Consider the following 22,272-nt stretch of genomic DNA (forward strand, 5'->3'; position numbering starts at 1 on the left):
AAGTCTGTTAGATAAAAAATCACCCTTATTATTATTTAGTGCAGTTAAGACTCACCATTAAAATGAGTTTGCCAGTAGTTTGAATACTGAATACTTATGAACAAAAATTATGAAACAGTAAATTGGCTGGTTTTCTGCATGCAATCTTTTTCTCTTTATCAAAACCAAATTCAAACAAAACATTTGCTGTTCTACACTTGCACTCTCTTGCCTTGACTACCCCATCAAGACTGAGCTCCTGGGTGTCATTCAGGAAGTTTCAATGTTTTTAGTGCAACACAACATGTAGTTGTCCAGATCCTCCAGGATCCTTCAGGGAACAGAGAGGTCAGATAGTATCTGACATGTTTTCCAGATGCTTCAACAAGTTTGAAGTTTTTCAGACCCAAGAGCACCCAGTCTGTGAGTTAATCATTGATATGTCCTCAGCTGTTCGTGAAAACAAAAATCTGTTGTAAATTAAAGTACCTTTTTCAATAATTTTACATGACTTTGCCACTATTCAGACTGTCTCTGTTGTGAGTGTTCATGTTGAGTTTTAGAGTATACTTTTGTGTATGTTTGTAACTGACTGTTTCATTTGACTTTCATTATATCTGACAGGGAAATAAATGACTGTGTTATAAAAGCCTGTGAATTCAGCATTTTTTCTCCAAATTTAAAATAAGCAATAACAAACCAGCTGAGATGTCAAACTAAACTCACTTTATTCTGTTTTCTTTTTTCTTTTGGGAGGGTGGAGTGAGGTGAAAAGAACATGAGTTCGAGTTGAGTTTTCTATTTTACACCATGTTAAACTCCCAGTAACCTCTAAGAGAGAAAAATATATATTTTAAATTGTACATTTAGAAACAACTATCTTGGATATACATCAAAAATACAAATGAGCTGCAAAAAAAGGAATATATATGGTCTTTCTTATTGTAACTTTGAATATCTTAGAAAAAGACAAATTAGTGAGAGTAATGAACAATAGGAATGTAGAAAGAGAAGTTTCTTTCTGTACTTTCTAATAATTTTTAACTTTTTTTGTGTGGTTTTATTTGACCTTTTCCTTTTTGTGCCTTTCATATAGGACTGTTTTGTTTTAAGTCCAGATGGCAACTAAGCACTATACAGCAGCTTGCTTACTTCCACCCCCCACCCCCCCAGGGGGATGGGGAAGAGAATCAAAAATAAAACTTGTGGGTTGAGATAAGAACAGTTTAATAATTGAAACAAAGTAAAATATAATAATAATAATAAGAACAGCAACAACCACCAACAACAGGTATTTTAAAGAAAAGGTTGATCTGTAAACACTGCATGCTATGCTTTTGTGTGTGAACAGTCGATATTACAATGAGATCAAACTAATATGATTTGCATTATTCTTTGGAAATATCATTGTCACAGACGTATTCCCTGTCTTCCCCTAAGCACTATGTATAACAAAAGAAGTGATCTTTGAAAAGACATCCATTATACTGATAGGACAAAAAACTAAATAAAAACTCAGGAGATGAAGGATAATACGCATCAGTGAAATGAAATATCTCAATACATTTCTTCCCTATTTAACACTAACATTGCTTGTCAGTTGTAGACAGATTCCAGAAGAAATTTGAAGGATTATGAAGAGACTTTAAATGTGATATTGCACAAACTATGAGATGTGAGAAGTCATGAATATGTTGGTGGGAAAAAAGGCTGATCTTTCAGTAACACTGCAGAAATGATAGGTATTAAAAAAAATTTTAAATAGTCTCTGCTAAAAACAAAAGGGTGATAGGGTCCTTGAAATAATAAATAACGTAATAAGAAACAAAACATAGGCTGCTTCTTTAATCAATGTGATTGTGTACATCAGTCTTGCTTCTTGGCCTAATTACAAAAAATGATTGAATAGTGTTTCTTTGCCACACAGGAGATCTGGGAGAATAAATGAGCATTAACACACCACTGTGATTCCAGCACCAGTTTATACTCATGTTGTTGGGCAGGGCACGTCTCAAGGATGAAGGACCATCGTATCCCTAAGATCCCGCTTTACGGTGAACTTGCCACTGGCTGCCGCAAGAGACGATCCCCGAAGAAAAGATACAAGGACTCCCTGAAACAACATCTCAGCCTTGGCCATATTGACCACCATAACTGGTCTACTCTGGCCTCAAATTGGGAAGCCTGGAGACACACCATCTATAATGCTGCTGCTTCCTTTGAGAAAGCACGCAGGATCACTCTCGAGGAGAAAAGACAATGCAGAAAGAAGCGTGCCTTGCAGAATATACCACCTAAGGAGTGCCTTTTGCAATCGGACACGTCTATCTCATATTGGCCTTATTAGCCACCAGCGTGCTTGTAACAAATGTGGGTAGAGCCTTTCCCAAATCTTCGTTCATGAAGCCTGACCATGATGATCAAACTCAGAACTCAAACACAGAGCCTGGACATTATTCACCCATATGGTTAAATTTTCAAAACCATTTTGTGCAAGTCAACTAAAAGTCTTCCGGAACAATTCCTGGACGTAGTGTAGAAGTTAAACAAGACCCAGAAACAATCCTGCATAAGCAGTTTGGATATAGCCACTCTTTTTGGACAGCTTGTTTAAGAGTATGGTTGTGGTAGGACGGTGCTAGCTGGCCCCAAAGATAGAAAACATTGACCTGGCAGAGGAAAGAGGACTGTTCTCATTTAGTATGTCCATGCAGCACTTGGGGGACATGATCACTGCCTGCCTAACTTACTCTGGTACACTGAGCATTTGGGAGAACCATTGAGCTCAGTTTAATGCAAATGACAAAGGAGAGAGGTGGCAAACTCAAAGTCATCTGGCTCCTTATGCACGCCATTGACACACCACCACAATGCAGGTTAGAATGATCCCATACACAAGTGTCCTGCTAGCACTCCTTACTGAAGGAACACCTCAGCCAGGTACATAACCCAATACAGCCTTAAGCTGTCTGCTCAGTCTTTTGTATTTTCTATAATTACTATATAGAATTATCTGTACTATTAACCCACAGTTGTTTTTATTTCTCCCTCTCTTTTTACAGAGTGAAGCACCAAGGACTGCACTAATAACACATAATAGATATGAAGCCTGAGAAGAACGGGAGACTGACATGCAATGCGGAAATATTCTGTATCTTCAACACTCATCTGCTACATTGGCACATAACTACTTCTTAAATTGTCATGTAACATAATGCATATGATGCCTAAAGGGCTGAGAAAACAGAAATATTCCTGAATGACCATTACTTTGGCATGCAGTTGGGGTGGCATGGCACATGGGGTTTTCCTCCTTGGTCTTCCTTACTCCCCACTCTCTCTTCAGGTCAGAAAGAGTCCCTCTGGTCATCCCAATGTTCTGGATCAGCATCAATGATGTTTTACCCCAAACTAGCCCATTTATAGGAGAAGTTCTGACTGGGTTGACTTGCTGGAGAATTACAGACTTCTGATGGTTTCTCCTTGACTTTCCAGAGGATAAAGGCTGTGAGAATGACTTGAACATGAGGAATACCTTTGGCCTTACGAGGAGACTAATGGCAGTATCACTTCTACTTGAAGCAAATTGGGTTCAGAATATTTGGGATCTGTCCACTGTTTGTCATACTTTGTCTCTCATGTCCCTAGGAGAGGCCTTCAAGAACTTCTCTGGAACATTTCAAATCCAGGTCATTCAATGGGCTAGTTCAAAGAAAGCCTAAAGGCCAAGCAGCAGGAGCACATCTAGGCAAGCATGTCTCTGAGGAAAAGGTTTAGGAAAACTCCCTATACATGATTTTCTTTGGGATATACATTTTAGAGAGTAGTGTGCTTACTATTTTGGGGGTTTTTATTCATGTCAGTTGCCTGAACTATCCAGACAGACAGCTATAAATCTTAAATTAAAGCCAGCATAAACTGTTAGATCAGTCTGTACAATCTGTGTTGGAGGTCTCAGTTTGGTGGGTTTCTGTGATGGCCAGAAATGGACAGAATTTGTCATTGAAGAATCAGCTGAGGGCTGGGACAGCCACCACCTAGCCCCCTTTCATATTCATTATTTCAAGCACAGTTTAGGGCTGCCACTGAATTCTGAAGTACCACTGTGAATCCAAGTTTCAGGAGCTGGCCACTGGATACTGTCCTTTGCCCACAGACTAGATGAGACTTAGCTATGGAAGCAAAGTGTTTGTCTTGAAACTGCAACAGTTTTCATGGTTGCTGGTACAACATGTTGTCACTTAACTTGTAGCTTTGCCTCTGACTGAGTCCTCTAAGAAAAGCTTTTAATTGCAAAATCTCTCCCTCCCCCATTTCTACTGTAAACAGGCCTGAGGAGGAACCTCTGCTTCTGACAGCTTGAGTCACATCCTTGGATGCTGGTCAGCTCTGATTCCAGGCCAGGCCTTTGGGCTTCCTTCAAAGGGGAGAATCTTTACAACCTTGGCTCATGAAAGGAATCCACAGAGTAAATGTGTATTTATGTGTTTCCTGAGCGCGGATTCCTGAAGAAGCAGCAAGATGCAGCATCTGCACCAGGCAGAGGTCTTGTTCAGCAGAGCCTGGCAGACTGCAACAGCTGTCTGGGTCTCTACAACCTGCCAGACTATAAGACCAGTGCAAAAATCTGTCACTGAGAGGTCCATATTTACTGGGTTTCACCCATCTGTTTCTCCCCCTCATACTGGTCAATAATTACACAAGTCACTTCATGTACAAATGTGTGACCTGAGCTTATGAGTCTATTGTCAGCCTTTACCAAGGGTTGAAAAAGAGAACTGTAAACTGGGCTATTCAAGACCATGGTGCTTTTCACTCTCATGTGCTTCAGAGGGGCAAGCCCCCACGTTTCAAAATTGTGCAGAAATGGAAGACAGGAAGAAGAAGTTTAAGTCAAACCTCTGCTTTGCATGAATTTCAAATAAATATTTGTCAGCTGGCACTCCTCCTCCTGGACATCTTTCATTTTGAATAAATGCTGATATATGAAGAGGAAGAGGAGGAGGCAGCCAGAAAAACAGGGTATGAATGGTAGAAAAGACACTTATCAAGGGTGTGGGAAACCGAGTCTGGAGGCCTCATAGCTCTGAGTTAAAAGTTGTGAACAACATTGACAAGAGCTGTTTAAATAAAGAATATTTTAAACCAGATTTTGGTGGGTTGTGAGGGCCAGAAGACAGACCGGGCAGTGCTTGAAAGAAAGTAGCTCTTCATACACCAGTACGGTGTGCACTTTACAGATGAATTAGAAAAGGGCTGTGTGAGGCTGTAGCACTAAGAAGAGTGTGAGTTGAAGACGTATAAGCCTCTGTGAGAAATTTTCTTCACTTTAGCTGGTATTTTTATTGTGTGTTTTGAATAAAGAGAATTGGGTGAGGAGTTGGAAAAGGAATGAACACTGAGCATGGAGAACAGCTGGAGCATTTCTGACATACACTTCTTTTACTTGCCACCCTATTTATGGGTCTGTGGGAATGTGAAGGGGAAAAAAGTTTACAGCTTTAATATTTCTTGTGAGCAAAATCTATACAGGATCCATCTTGGAATGTGAGAGCAGAGAACAAAAGGATGTGTCTCTTTGCCAGTGTGTGATGACTAACTTGAGTGTAAGGTTTGTCTATATTAAGATTTAAAATTGCTGGACTCTTTTCCTTAGGTGCTCTTTATACACAGATGTGCATAAAGTCTTTCTACCCCAAACATTAAATACAAGTTTTAGAGGGGAAAAATCACTATGCAATTATTTAAATGAATTGGGGTTTGTGTTTGTTTGTTTGGGTTTTTTTGGGGTGGAGTGGTTTTGGTTGGTTGGTTGGTTTGGTTTTTAAAATTAAACATTTATGTAGATTTCATTTTTGTAGTGTTGCAACAAAAATCAACAGTCTGTTACAAATAGTCTTCCAAGTACAAGAAATCTTTCTCCTGGCGTGTAACCGAGTATTTAGCAGAATGAAGACTTGTTCTGCCATATTTGTTTGGGCAATGGAGGTAGAAAAATTTCCTTGATATCAGTAGAGATGAGATGAGAAATATTGAGTCTTTTGCTCACAGACCTCTGTGGGATAATATACAAATCATCTGCAAGTCCATCTTGCATCACAAGGACGTTTACAGCTTGGTTCAAGCTGAGACCACATGCCTGTGTCTCATCAGAAGGGAGATTTGAAGTTGGGTTAGAGACTGTAGAAAGGTATCTCTCTCAGCTGGGGATGCAGGAGGGGAAAAATCCATGTTTGGCACAATATCTCCCTGTCTCTGATGTGGCATCATGATATAAGAGGAAACCTGGTGCGCTGTGAAGACACCTCATGAGTCACAGGGCTTGAGGGATACAAGCTTCACACCAGAGCACTAAAGATCACTGAGACCTCATTTTTAAACCAAGCCTGTTGTGATGCTCACTGGAGCTGTGAGACATTCTGCTGAGAAGGAACATCTAAATGGAAGATTGAGCTACCAGCAGAATACCTTGGCCTTCAGTTCGCATAGCTTCTTGAAAGAGAGTCCCTCACCAACTTTGCACTGTGGGTCCTCAAAGGTGAGGTCTACCACCTCCTAATCAATTCCACCATAGCCAGAAAAATGAGGAGATAAAAGAAATTCTCCCTTCATAAACAAATTGCAGCTTTGAGTCCTCATCACTGCCACATAAGGGGATGCTGATATCAGGAAATGCAGTGATTAAAACTTAGGCTGGTCATAAAAATGTATTCATATTGAACTGTCAGCTCCTTCTTTGATTTGATAACTAGATATAGAAACAATTCAAGTTACTTCTATAAGGGTTGTGATCAATTACTAAAATAAATTCAGTCTGTTAGAGCTTTTTTAATTCTCTGTTCTCAAGTACTTGTGCAGTCAAAGATCTACGAAAAACTAGTTTCTGTCCAGAAGCCACAGTTCATTTGTTCAAGAGAGAAAGCTCATTTTGGGATTAAATCGATATAACTCTGAAGCACTGAAGCCAATAGCAATTGTGCAGTTAATTTGAATGGGAACATGAAGAGGTCTTTTGCAAAGACATAGTGTACAATTTTGTGGTTGAATAATCACGGAAAAGACAAATCAAAAAGTTAAAATAGTGCTTTTCTTAAGTCAAATAATTAACTCATAAATTTTTTAACAAATCGTAGCTCAGATTGCAGAGAGACAGATCATTGTTAACACCTAATAATTTAGGAAAGATTCTATAATTTGAATGCCTAACACCAATCTGTTGAACACCAATATTTGAATGAAATGATTCACAGACAATGTTTTTCCTAGTTCTATAATTGATACATCATCACACAATATAAATAATCAAATTTAAATGTAAATATACAATCATAATGTTTATTGGGTGACATATTTCCAATGCTACTACAGTATTTTAGAATGCAAGTAATAGTACAATAGGTGAGATATTTTCATCTAGTTAGAAGTAACTTTATTCTGTAAAACAATTAATTTTACTTTTTACTTGCTCTTGAAATAAAACATTGGCAGCCAGAATTGGAGATTAACATAGGATAATAATACAAAACGGGGGTAAAATGTGGTATCGGTTTGTGTAACGGCATGTTACATGCAGCTGTTTTGAATTATATTACCTTTTTATTGATGTGTCCAGAATTTTTTCTTCTAGCTTAAACATGTGGGGGCTTTTAAACCTACAAAGTATAGCAAATTGCAGATGAATTGGTCCATGAGGATGGTTTAAAAAAAAGTCTCTTAAGGTATATTGTTGAAATTATAACATAAAAAACCAGAGGTACTAGAGGAAACTTTGACCTACTGGAATTCCATTTTAAACTACTGTAACAGTAGTCACATTGTACAGTCAGACTATTGCAGTGTTTGCTTCTTGATGAGGCTTTTATTTAGACTACTTAGACAATGCTAAGAAATCAGTACATTAATACTCTTTATTGTAGATTTTCAAACAATAATGCAGGCCTTGTCTTCTGTGCTAAAAATTATGGATTTTTTACTTGGATTAACTAAAATATGCATGCAACCCTGGAGTAAAAGTAAGCATTAAATACAGGCTACTGACTGCTCGGTAAATAAAAATGGCCTGGTAACCTTTCCTGTACCATTTAGTAGTAAATCAGATGTCTTACCTTGATTGTGTCAAAATGGTGGGCTGGCATTAGTTGCATTCAGATGTAGCTGTGTTCTTGTACTAATAAAAACAATTCTCAGAAGAGGCATTCCACTTGCCTTCCAAACTGGAAGCCTACCCACTAAAATGCTGTAGTTATAGTTATAGAACCATATAATTTATATTAATTGTTTTTCCTTTCTGGATTTTACTGGCTGGTGCTATTTTTCTGAAGTTTCATGTTCTGCAGGAATTACAGTGTTCTGTAATGTGGAATATAAATAAGATACACAGTGTCAGTAACAAAAATGCAAAGTTCCAGACGCATTTGTTGTCAGTACAAGTCAAAACTGATTTGTAGAGGGTCACAGAAGTCAAGAAGGGCCAGGAAGTCCTTTAGGTGCGTTGATACTTGTATCATCACTGTGTTGGTTATTGATGCTACACCATTAGGAATTTCAAAGGGGTCCCTTCCATTATGCACAAGAATAATGACTTTTAATACAGATAAAGGTGACAGAGAAATTAATGAGATAAGGAAGTATTTTTACTTTCACATTTTTACATTTTAAAGATATGACTCTTATTTTACACATGTAGAGATAAACATTTCACAGTTCATTTTTAAGTTTTAAAAATAAAGAATGACAGCATAGGAAGATGAAATGGGCTCTGGAAAAAATATTTTTTTCAATAAAATCTAATAAAGTCTACTAGTTTTTAAAAAAAAACTGTATCTTCCATTATAAGTATTATGAAATAACTGCAAAAATAGTGCAATCATTGTTTCTCTACCAGTTTGCATTATTCTGATGCAGCAACTCTCAAAAAAACTATTTCAAACTTCTCTGAAATGTTACACAGCAAAGTGATGCATAATTTAAAACGGGTCAACAAATACAGGGTCATGCTTTTGCTACCACAGATGTGCTAAGCACTGCTTTAATGGTTGATTGCATGTCTATCACATTCCATTTGGAAGTCTTTCAGATTACTGCCAGATTTTCAAATAAACTAATAGAAGGAAGAAAAAGACAAAAAGTTAGTCTGAAAGGCTTACTGTAAAGCAAGGTAAAGCGACCTGCTGGCAGACAATGAGCAACAATCTCAGGTTTGCTTTCACTCTGGACAAAGAATTCCTGTTTGTGAATACTGGTAGTGATCTGTAGCACTATGGGAAAAATAGAATCATGGGTTGGAAGGAACCTTAATCTATAGAAACTGCATATTTTTGTCCTGCTGACCTTGATGGTCCCAAAACTCTTGCATGAGACAAATTGGAAACATGCTCCATACCATTTACCCCTTTCAACTTTGGGGAAAATCAATTACTGCGTAAGACAGGAACAATAGAAGCCTGAGGATTTATTATGGCAGAACTTCAGACTTTTCCTGCTTGAGTGGCTTATAAAGAATCCACTGCAGTCACAAAGGTATGATTCTATAAGTTATTTGCAAAATCAAGAATCAAAAGATGTTGTTTTAAAGAGAATACATATTGGGAAAAACCTCTATATATCTTTGGTTTTGAACTAACAGTAGGAGTCTGATTTATATTTATTGTTCTGTGATTCTGCTTCTGTGCTGCAGTGATGTCATTACTTTAAGTCAGTGAAAAACTACAGTGGTTAAAGGGCAAAGCAAATGTGATGATTGTATGAAAGCTTAACAGACTGATGCTCTCACACATCCATTCTCTTTACCTGCTGAGTTAGGTACTGTGTCTGAAGACACTTGATGGGCATCCTTAGATACTTGAAATATTTACTTCTTTCTCTAAGCTCAACTTCTAGCTGAATTATATCTGTGAATAGAGATGTAGCCATCTCTGGACATTTTCATATATCCAGTATATGGGAAATGTCTGATACAGATGGAGTGAAACTCACTTCGAAAGTTCTTTTCTCTCTCTGTGGATTATAGAAAAAGTATTAGATATCTAGTAGCTGTATTGTTTTAGATATTTAAAGATATGTTAGTTAAACCTCCTTCTGGTTTACTCTGAGAATAAAAAGGAGTATCAAGTACAACTATAGAACAATGTAAAACTGGCAGTCTTATCTATTCAGGCTTTTGTTCTCTAGGCTATCCCACTATCTTCACTATGTAATCTTACTGAGAAGTTGGATTATCATCAGATTTATCAAGAATCTTCCTTTCTTTATATAGAGATTTTAACTGAGGGTGCAAGTAGATCTTTCCTTGGAATGAAATGAATACTTTAAAGCAAACCACTAATTTCTATGGTTATTAGCCATCACCTGCAATATCTTCTGAGTGCTAAAGTTCCAGCACTGACATGATATAGCACACAAAACCTCTTTGAGTATAGTTTCTTGGGTTGTTAGTTTTCATATCATATGACCATATTCACAGTAGATATAGCATCTCAAGTATATCACCTTCCCTCATAGTTATACATGGCAGATAAGAATGACCTGGAAGGCAATGTGGACAGCTAAATTTATGAAGACCACTATCTGACTGTAAAACATCTGCCTGAGGACCCCGCCACAAATCCACTGCTGGCTCTCTGGCAATTACATCCAAACATGCTGTACCTGTATGTCAAATACAAACCAGCTGCAAGATCACTTGTGCTGATTCATCTGCAGAGCACACCATAAGCAATTCACTTGACTTATGATGAGATAGGGTTGAGTTGCGTGATGGAGAAACAAGAACAGTAAATCATCTGCCAGTCAGCTATGCCTTTAACTGTATGAATATCCTTGGATAACACAAACACACGTGCTGTTGAGCTATTACTTACCTACAGGATCTTTGAAAGGATGAAGGAAAAGATGAAGGAAATAAACTACTGAAACTGTGTGGTGTCTTTCCCACAGTTAACTGATCAGAAATTAGCTTTTCCAAAGGTCAAGAAAAGCATGCATTTGCAGTAATATTTACAGACATCTGCACCATTTTAATGCTAACCACTGTATCTGTTCATGTTGGCAAATCCAGGCCCAGCTTGGTCTGAAATCTTCTGGATGGCAGTGTAAATCCTGCTGGGCTCTTCACCTCCATGCAATTATAGGCTCACAAACCACAGATCAGAGCAGAGGTGAAAGCCACAGTATTTCAAGCGTCTTAAACTGAGCACCTCAAAATCTCTGCCTCTGGAGATTGTTCAAGTCATTTGGTAATAAAAGTTTGGGAAAATGCTCTTTCCACTTTTCTTGTGCTCAAATGTCAAGCAGTTTCTAACTAGCACCTGTGAAGTAGGTAACCATATTCCATTAGAAATCAACACAGTAACCCGCAGCTCAAAAGAGCTGTCAGTGACTCCAGGAAGGAGTGAGAATGAAAATCATTAAAACCATACCTTTTATTTCTAAAAGTTGTGGAAGAAATATGCAATATAATTATGTCTTTTCTAAAGGAAGCCATCTGTCCAGTCTCTCTAGTACTAAGCCACACTGATTATGCTCAGCAACCAGTGTGTACTGTATTTATATGCCATGGATTCCCTGTTATCTTCAAAGGACTTGGGTTTATGTCCTGAAGCTCCTAATCTATAAGACCTTTGCTATTTCCTTTGGGGCACAATTCTTCAACTAAACAGAAAATGTTATCAGGAAGTTCTTTTCCTTTCAGTCATCTTTCTCTTGAATTTTGCTTTTTCCTAACCTAGTCTTTTTTTTTGTTTTGTTTTGTTTTATTACTAGATGACTTCTCTTTCATTAACTATGTTCATCCTTGGAATAGACTCTTCCGCCACTGCTTTCCTTAGCTAAAAAGGTTAGAATTCCTAATAATTAAAAGGTTAAGTTTCCTTTCCTACCCTCCCCTTAATTTTCACTTTGTGCCTCTCTATAACACCAGGCTAAAACCAGTGCTGAAAAGGGAATTGTTGAAATACCACAAGTATTTCTGATGTCTGGAACTTTCTGAAATACTGTGAGAAAGCCCATTCTTGTGAGATTTACAGCTCAATCTTAAGATTCAGATAAGATCAAGATAACAATCCAAACTTTTTTAGGATATTTATCCTCATCTTCTAAGATTTCTTAATCCCTGTCAAAAAACATATATATACTATATATATAGTGTATGCATCACTCTGATGCTCTTTGTCCTCCCATGTTTTTTCATCCTATATCCCATTCAGCTTAGGTCAATATCCTCTAGAATCATTAGTAAATTGAAAAAATTTTAGCCCATTGGTCTTGATCCTAACAAGATAACAAAACAGACAAAAAATTGTAAGACCATGTTCAGAATCTGAAGGCATCCACTTTAGTTTCTGAGATGATAAGCAAGTCGCTGTCTACATTTGTCCCACCCTGGCTTCCGACTCAATTCCTACTCTTGCATAACTCTTTTTCTGTAGCCCTGCTATCTAAATTTCCACAGCTCAGTAACAGGCACGAACTTCGCCCATAGAAATCAGATCTATCAAAATTTTGGCAGAGGACCCACCAAAAAAATGGTTGCTATAAAAGTCCAGCACAAAATCATCACCATCACAGCATTTTAGCTCCCGGGTAAGCCAATGTACAATGAAGAGGCTGTGATCATCTTCCATTCTTCCCCACTGCACACATCTGGACAACCAATTATGAAAATCAAAATCATGAAAAAGTCCACATTTTTATGCCTGCTTAAACTGTCACATCTCAACATTGAGATGCCTGGTACCATATAAATGTCAGATACAATTGATAACATAGGTGCATTCATAAAAAGCACCTTAGTCTATTGAAATTTTGAGGGAAAAAAGCTTCACTTTGGAAGATAGTATTTTCAAGTGGACTGACAAATAAAATTATGTTTCAGCTGCATTTGCCACCATCACTATGCCAATCTCCTGTTGGGAGCTTGGCTGATTACTTTCCCTGCGACTGTTAAGAGCATCCTTTGATAACTATATATTTTTAGCAACCCAAATGTCTTACAAATATCTCTACTTACTCTTGCCAGCTTCTCTTCATGCTAAATAGAAAAGGAAAAATTTAATATATGAAGTATCTTTTTGTATCTTTTTCTGTTGTATTATATAGTACTCTATCTTATCTCAGCTTCTAAAATTAGTAGGAGCTGTATACCCTATATTCTCTTTCAGCTGCTAAAAATCACTAGAGGGCATGACCTGTGTATGTATGGTGATATCTTTCCCACTGATTTTCATTGAAACAGGTTGGTCCTCATAAAGATAATTAACTAAGCAAATATACCTGAGTCAAATTTCAGCTTAATTTTTCCAAGAGTACGTTACACATTTGTCTGGTTGGAATAGCATCCAAGAGATTTTGAATATTAGGTGATTAGGGCAGGTCCCAAAGAGGTTTCAATGTTCATCTCAGAGAAACAGTCAGAAATCTGGATGCTTGGAATACCTGCTAAGTCTATAAAATAACACAAGTGGAAATTTAATATTGGAAATATTTACATGAGACCTCTGGTTTATTGCAATTCTCACTGGATTTATGCAGTTCTTTTTTTCTCTTCATCTTCCCATGTCTTTTCTTTACCCTCATGTTGAATTTAGGACTTTACAGCTGCTTTTTTGGGTGAAGGCTGATGAGGGGAATGGGCTTCTTTCTAGATTCAATCCTTTAAATCTCAGGCCAGACTGTGATCTTCAAATCTGTATGAGAAGAATCCCTTCTTTCAAATTCCTATTCATCCTGAGCAAAAGAGGAATTAACCACTGCAGCAGAACCTTTCTTTTCCTGAGAAACCCATTGGTGTAGACCCTTTGTAGGTTATCATCTTATTACAAGATGACATATTACCACACTAATTTTTATGTGCACCAATCAATTTTGGTGTTAACTTCTTTCTCAGGTCTGAAACCAACTTCAGACAAAAAAAGTCCTTTGTAGTTCAGCTCCACAAGAAGCACATGGTTTAAATACCAAGTCTTGTTAAAAGGTGATCTTTCTCATATGTTCAAAGGGAAAACCAAGGCTTGAGCCCATCTGCAGAGAGCAATTTGGATCCTGTAAATAATGAAGAAAATTCAAAAGGGTTTCTCAATAAGAAAGATGTTGCAGATACATCATGTACACTCCTCCAAACTCTGGATAGGCCTTTTATTCACCAACCTGATGTGAAGTTTCTGTATCATGCTGCTGCTTCATCTTTATTTCATCTTTCCACTCCTCATCCACCATCTTTTGTGTCACATAACAGCCCAGACAGTACAATTGGAGAGAAAGGGTTGATCTAGGTGCAAGAAGAGTCATTCAGACTCCTACTGGAAGCTGCTACAAAGGACTTCAGAGAAGCAGGAATATTAATAGGCCAGTTCCATTGGGACAGTGGAAGCTTAGAAAATTTAAATAGGTTCAGTTTCCAGAAATGAATTCTCTTTGTCATAAATCATTCAATAACATAGACACAGGCCCTGACTGAAAGGATGCTTTTGTTCTATTTCTCTGGAGTTGTCAATGTTTCTTTACTCAAATATTAAAATTTATCTGGTTTGTGTTTATTCAGAACAAGTACAAAAAAAGGAAGTTCTACAGTGGTGATAAAAACTACGTAACATATTACATAAGAGAAATTGCACAAGTAGATGCAGAGATCAAAAGCTAATTTACAATCTAGTAATAAATTAATTAATACTATTTGTACGAAGAAGGGGTCCAAACTCTTCCGTTACACCTGAAATATACTATGCCATGCATATTTTTAAAGGACATGAGTAAATACAGCCCATGGTCCAAAGAAACAACACAAAATAAAGTCTATACAGTAATTGTAAGGGAAAAAAGGTGAATAATAGGAATAGCAAAATCACCTGCACTATGGGAAAAACATTTAATAATTAGCTGTTCTGATCCATTGCATGCCAATGGGTGATCAACCTCTGTTCAGCTTAGCCGGTGTGGGCAAGTCAGCTACAACTGAGGGAACAAAACACAAGCACATGCATTTTCACTAGAATGGGCACTAATATTAGATGTCATATAGAATTCTCAATATCCCGATGAGAACATAATTAGGAAAACATATTAATTTTATTTCACTGATTTTCTGTCATCCCTTTGTACCAAAACCCTTTCTTTGTTATTCAGATTTGTCTTTTCCTTTGATAATGATAAAGGTCTTTTACCTTTCAAGCTTGCACAATGGATTTTTTAGGTGAGACACAGCATGTGCTGAACTGAGCCCACCCTTTAATCCTAAGGTTCATCTACCGGGGCCAAGCAAGCTTGGACAATGGCAGTGAGGTCCTCAGGACGTAGGTTTGTTTAGAGTGACCTTCTCATGGATGGCCTCACAGGGCTAACGGGCTCCATCTGCCCGGGGGACTGGGAATCGAACCTGGGTCGCAGCGGTGAGAGTCCCGCATGCTAACCACTAGGCCACCAGGGGTCCCTGTCTTTTCCTTTATCTAGAAGAGATTTGACACAATCTTGGTATCAGCAGGAAAGCTCAGCCATCCTATCCTATCTTCTGATATGCTGAAAGTATCAAAAAATTTGAACTAATCAGACAAAAATTTTGTGACCTGATGTCCAAAGAGGAGAAGTGAGCTGGATATGCCATGTGGGAATTCTCTTTCAATTCAGGAGTCTTGTGGGGATCACTTCTAAGTAGGATACACAGTTCTTTTGCAGAAACTGGAAATACAATTCTTCAGGAAAAAGATATTGTTTTTCTGTTTTTCTTTTTACATTTTTAAAGTGCACCTTCATGTTTCACAGTTTACCTTTATTACAAAATCTGTATTTCACATGCTTCAGTTTAGAGATAATTAAGGAAAGGTCTACAGTATGGAACTACACATTCACTTCTGTCTGACAATCCTTCAAATGCAATCCACATATCAAATTCTACATAAAGTTCAAATACACAGCTTAAATTTTGACTACATAAAAGTTTGTATATGTGCCCTTATGCATGCTTGCACACACAGAGGAAAAAATTTCTAATATATGGATGTCTACCCTCCACTCAGAAACTTCCATATAAAACAGAGTGATAGCAAAGACTCTAAAGGGTTTCTTGGATGCTTGCTCTTCTCCCTTAGTAGGATATAGAATTCTCTGTTGTAATACGACTTAAAAAAGTGTAGTGGATATGTGATTTATATTGTGCACATAACACTGGTTATAGCAAAAGTATTATCAAAGAGGAAGGGATTGCAGGTTTGCTTTGTTTTTGTTTGTTCTTTTTTTTTCCTAAAAGACAGTCAGACTCCAGATTCAATTAATCTTCTCTGGAAGTTCATGCAGCAAACAGATACACAAATGACTGTGCTCTGTCCTCTGGTCTCCTATGGTTCCTCCTGGGGTCTGTTATATGCCTTGGCTTTGACAAGAACAACAGTCTTGGCAGGTCCTTGATGAAAATGCAGTCTTAAAGGGAGCTTAGACCTGGTTCATTACCAGTTTTGAAAGAAAAAAGTTACATCTGGAAACTGCAGAAAGGCTGTAATTCACACTGAAGATAAAGTTGGATGTATAACATAAATAGAATTGCAAAGTTTGTGTTGTTTCAACAGATTGGTCTGCTAATGTATGGCCTGGTGTAGCTAGCCATATATAAATATATATATATATACACACATGTATGCGCGTAGATATGTATATACTTCCACTCATTAAAAATCCTAGAATGACAGAAACAGTCCTGGAAAAAATCCTGGTGAAATCCACATTAAAAAGACTCACTTTTGTCCAGCTTCTAACTGTAAAATATAAAGAAAATGAATCTTTTAAAATCCTATGTTTTCCCCGGTTACTTATTAGTAGCTATATCATTTTATCATAATCCCTCCTTATTCACTGTGTAAATGTCCTCATTAGATATCGTCTTTAATAATGGTTGGAAGTCTGGCTACTATAGGGAGAAGTTTCTGACCTTGAGAGTTTCAGAAAGATTATTAAATTTGGAGAAGAAAATAATTTACAAAATAATGTTATAGCTATGTGTAAAATGTTCACTTTTATGTTCCATCTGAACACTAACACCTCATTTGCCAGCACAGTCCCTGAAATGCTGCCTGAACTGTAAAGAAATAAAAGTCCTGCCAGACTCTGCCAAGCTAGAGCTTAACTCGCAATACAAATGTATACTTAAATAAATACTCACAAACAAGTTTCCCAACAAGAGATGAATGTGTCGGCCTCGATGCTGAAAGTTTAACAAGCTTTTAAAAGCTACTTTGTATAAACTGGTAGGAAATGCTCACTTTAGGCTTAATGACTTTTCTCTAATTAAATTGTGCATAATTTATAGCAGATGAAGGCCCCTTGCTGACTGTCCTTTGCTGTGTGGTCATGCCCTACCTTGTATTTGTCCAAACATTCTTCTGAATTATCCAACTGTTAAACTATTTGGTGTCAAAATGTTTCTGGATTGGTACTTAGAGTTTTATGTTTCTTGCTTAACATTGGTCTGTAGTTTCTCCATGCATAAATACATCAACCTGTATTAAAAACAGAGCCTTTATCTGCACAAGTTACTTGGGGAGTAACTTTCCCTGGTCTACAAGAAAAATCATTGTTTTCTCTTTGATTTAAGGAGTTGATTTATAAAGGTTTACTTTTAAAGCTTCTGTTTCAAATGTGCTAACTCCAGAGTTTTTATATATTGCCCAGATTTACTTACCCATGTTTATGGTCTGATTTATAAACTGTGTGCCTTCTGACTCAGCAGGAATCTTTGATTTAGTACAACACATTACAAGTAAGTTTTTTAGTAGCTTAGTTTCGTATTTAACCGAATTCAGAGAAATTACAAATGAGCAAATGCACAGTTCTTGTTTCTGTTTTGTTTCAGTTTTCTGTTTCAGAATTTTTTATGTAGCAGAATATACAAGAAAAAAAGTAACTATGAGAATGAGGGAATTTCAAAAAGTAAAGTTAATCAAAACCCTCCAGTAATTAGTTTCTGGGTTTTCAATGTCAGTGAAAGTAGGCTTCTAAATCACCCAAGTACATTGGAAAATACTTTTTACCTCTGCAGTTGAATAAAGTCTTTTTTCTGTGTATTCAAACAGATGCGCTATGCTTCCAATTTGTTTCTGAGCCATATACATTTTGCAGATGATTTCTCCAAATGGGGTTACATACACACCCTTAATTCTCATTTTTGGCATAAAAAGTCCCTGCCAGAGATGTCTGGGATGTACATTTACGTTAAGTGGTTTAGAAGAAACAGTAAAGACCTGCACAAAGTAGAGGTAATACCATGTTCTCTGTTTTCTGCCTATTAACACAAAGGTAAAAATATAACTATGCATAACATGAATTACTATAATTGTCTATTTATCTTTCTGCTTACTAAATAGAAACTTTAAAGCTTTAGAAACTGCTTATAATTTGATATGCTCTGTAATATGAATGGCCAAAACAGCTTGGGGGGGGGTCAAGATTTAATTAACCTCATATGAGAATTCTTATTCCTCAAACTTAAATCCACAGTTTTAGGTCCCTGATATGTGAAGAGAAAACAAAACATAACAAAACAAACCCATAAGAAAGTGGTCCCATTCTTATGTCAATTACACTGATGATGTTTTTAAAATTTTCTTTGTGTTCCCTGTCTGTCCACATTCCCTTTGTGATGCATTTGCAGACAATCTGAGTGGGGCTGTGCAGCCAGGGCAAATGTACAGCTAACCAGGGTAATTTTGTTGGAGCCAGGAAATAGCATGAGATGATCATAGAATTGTTTAGGTGGGAAAAGACCTCTAAAATAATTGAGTCTAAGTGTTGCTTTAGCACTGCAATGTTCACCACTAAGCCATATCCCTAAGTGCCACATCTCCAGGGATGGTGATTCCACCACTTCCTGGGCACCTTATTCCAATGTTTGACAACTCGTTCAGTGAATAATTTTTTTTTCCAATTTCCAATCTAAACATCCCCTGGCACAACTTGTCCTAGAGATATTAGAAAACAAGCCCTGTCCCTGACCTGTTCAGATGCTTGAGACTGTCATCACTATTTAGTGCCCAAGTGCTGTATAGGCAGTAGCAGCAGCAACAGGTACAGTGCAATTAAAGAATAGGGCAAGGGTAGCAAAACACTTCACACTGATGTCTGTACAGCTCCCAGCTGCAAGGTATCATACAGAGGATGACAACTTTAATTGTAGTAGTTTTATATACAGCTACTCTAACTGCAATTATTCCCAACAGATACAGAAACGAAAAGAGAAAGCAGACGTGTGAACACCTGTGAGTTTAGGCAAAATCATTCAGAACCTGAATACAAACATGTGGTGATATCACATGCAGTGACAGGAAAAGGAGGAGTGGCTTCACACTGACAGAGGGCAGGTTTAGATTAGAGATTAGGACAAAATTCTTCCTTGTGAGGGTGGTGAGGCACAGGAACAGGTTGCCCAGAGAATTGCTGGATGCCCCATCCCTGGAAGTGTTCTAGGCCAGGCTGGATGGGGCCCTGAGAAACCTGTCTAGTGAAAGATGTCCCTGACAATGGCAGGTGGATAGGAACTAGGTAATCTTTAAGGTCCCTTCCAACCCAATCCATTCTATGATTCTATTATGATTCTATGATTTTAAGAATCATAACCTGTTTTTGAATGTCGGTAATAAAATTTTTGAAAACAATAATTCAGAAAAGAAGTCTTTGTTTTGTGCAAAATTTTTAAAAATTATAATACATGTAGGAAATATTAAACTAAAAATTTCTGTGTTTTTAAATAACATTGTTCTGACTAAAAGTGCACCTTAAAGCACTTTTTAAAAAGTTTTTGCAATTCCTCACCGATCAGTTTTTTCTCCATCTTCATCTGAATGGCAGATCTTTCCAGATCACAGAATCACAGAATGGTTTAAGTTAGATCTCCTTATTTGCTTCAACTATTCAACTGTTTCTAAATCAACCTTTGTCCTTGCTATTATATTTAATACTGATGAGGGTAGAAAGACAATATGTGCTGTCACTTCAGCATTGACTGCACATCCCATATCGTGTTTGGGGTTCTTTCCTTGGGGATGAATACATTTAAGTACTCTGGAGCTGGAAGCTGCTTTGTGGATAAGAAATATTGCTAAAAGATGTTTTTCACCATGTGACATAAACTAAATAAGTAATAATTTGAGGGTTTTTTAACAAAATTAAGGAGGCCTCATGTATTCATTCATTCTTTTTTGTCTACTCTTACAATACTATGTATTCCTCTGAGTCTAAACACCCATACACTAGTAGTACTGTTAGTACTACACTAGTTAGTACCCTAGTAGTACTAGTTGTACTAGTGTTAGTACATCATCATGTGCAAACATTTCAAGCACATGAGACTTGCTTATACATGAAAGCTACTTAAACTCATTTTCTTTTTTTAGTGTGCAGTCATCAGAAATGAAAATACTTATAGTAAGGAATAGCAGCCCGACAGACCCAGAGAATGAGGCCAGCATGAGAAAACATCCCCATCTAGTGGTGTTCTCCAGATTTGGAACACCTTGTACCCGGGATTCTTGTGCCAGTGGGAAGGTAATTTAGTAATATCGTAAACAATAACATAATGAGTTAGATTACAATAGTAACACCAGTGTAACTAAGCTATTATAACTGGTAAGATTTTCATGTGTAAGCAAAATCCGTGTTAATTAAAGGAAAACTCCTATGATAAAACTGTGTTTTCCAATGTGCCCCTTCAAGTGCTGCTCCAACTCAGCCCAGAAACTGGAAAGTTTACAAACTTATTCTCATGTCCCCCTGGTCTCGTACTGAAATATTTTGATTTTTTTTCAATAGAATCAATAATGATTTCACATGGGAAGAAAATAAAGACAGATTTCCTCAGAATTTCAGATATCACCATTTAGACAAACTGGCCCATCTCTCTCTTAGAATGGCAATAACCAGTAGGAACTCAAAAGGATATCTAAGAATATGCTAGATTCAATTAGAATAAATAGTAGAGTGTTTTACTGCAAAAGATTCAAATTATGATGCAAAAAAAAATTAAAGGAAGATACAGTGTGTTCAGAATTGGGATGAGAGGATGGGTCCTGATACTGCTTTGTTTCCTTGAAACATCATATTGATCCAAGAAGGCAATCCCTTAGATTCTTTTTACGATGAGGAGCAAGAGGAATGGCTTCCTGGTTTTCTGTAGTCATGAATTGGTAGGTGGAAAACAAGACCAGAGAAATTTCACGAATGTCATGAATTCAAGAAAATTCTTGAATTTTTCCACAGCGTAAGTAGAACCAGAATTTCCCCTTTGGTACCAGAAGTTATCCTGGGAGATTGACCTCTAAAGAGCTAGATCATGTAGACACTACAGACCCTTGCACATACACTAAGAAAGAATTTTCCACTTCAGATGTAAAAACACCTATTTCATAAACTGTAGTGGTGTTTCACTACATGCAACAGACACAGCTCTCAGAGAAAACTAAGCAAAACACTAAGTCATCTCTATTTTACAGTAGAGAAGTATTAACAAAATTCAGAAACTGAGATGTAAAATACCCAGAGCAAAGTTACTTACAGATAGAATAAGTCAGTGTCCAGAAAGACTTGAGGAGGCAAAGGCTGTCTTACAATGTGTGAGTGTGTAAACCCCCTTACTCCCATTTAATTTCTTAAATATGTTTTTGGGTTTTATAGTTCCTGGATCCCTTTGCAGGATTAAGAAAAATTTAAAAGCTAGGTAAATTCTGTTCTTTTCTTGTTTCTGCTAGCCTTGCTGAGTTCACTGTTCATGTGCTCTTTCATTGAACATATAGTCTTACACTAAACATGTGGTCATCTTTCAGTATGAGCATTTCTACACAGTCAGACCTTCAATGGATTAAGGTTATGGCTCTAAAGTGTACAAGTTCTCTAGAGAATTACGTTACAGATAAACATCCTCCTCTATGCAAAATGAAATTATTTTCCTAAGTGTGTTGAGTTCCATGCAGTAATTTAAATATTTTCAACTTTGACATGTTTAATAAGATGCATCAATAAGAACTTTTAAGACAAAGGAAAGAATTTTCTTATCCAAATGTTGTCTGAGAATAGTTGTCTTGTCAATTTGATGCAATGGCCTGAGCATGAACTTTTTGGGATCCAAAATCTGAATTCCAGTAGTAACAAGTCATTACCTCCTATGCTTCTGGAGCAGTGCACCAAACTTTAGCTTGATCACTCTGGGTTTACTTGCTCATGAAAACTGGAGACACTTAACTACCAGACTGTGTAATCCACCCTGGGCAAAGTTAAGGAACTATAATCAATTGCCAATAAGTTAGTTCAAGTTAGATTCACTTGCTG

Source organism: Neopelma chrysocephalum, unplaced genomic scaffold (assembly GCF_003984885.1).
Source record: "Neopelma chrysocephalum unplaced genomic scaffold, ASM398488v2 Primary Assembly neopelma1_80b, whole genome shotgun sequence".
Classification (NCBI taxonomy): domain Eukaryota; kingdom Metazoa; phylum Chordata; class Aves; order Passeriformes; family Pipridae; genus Neopelma; species Neopelma chrysocephalum.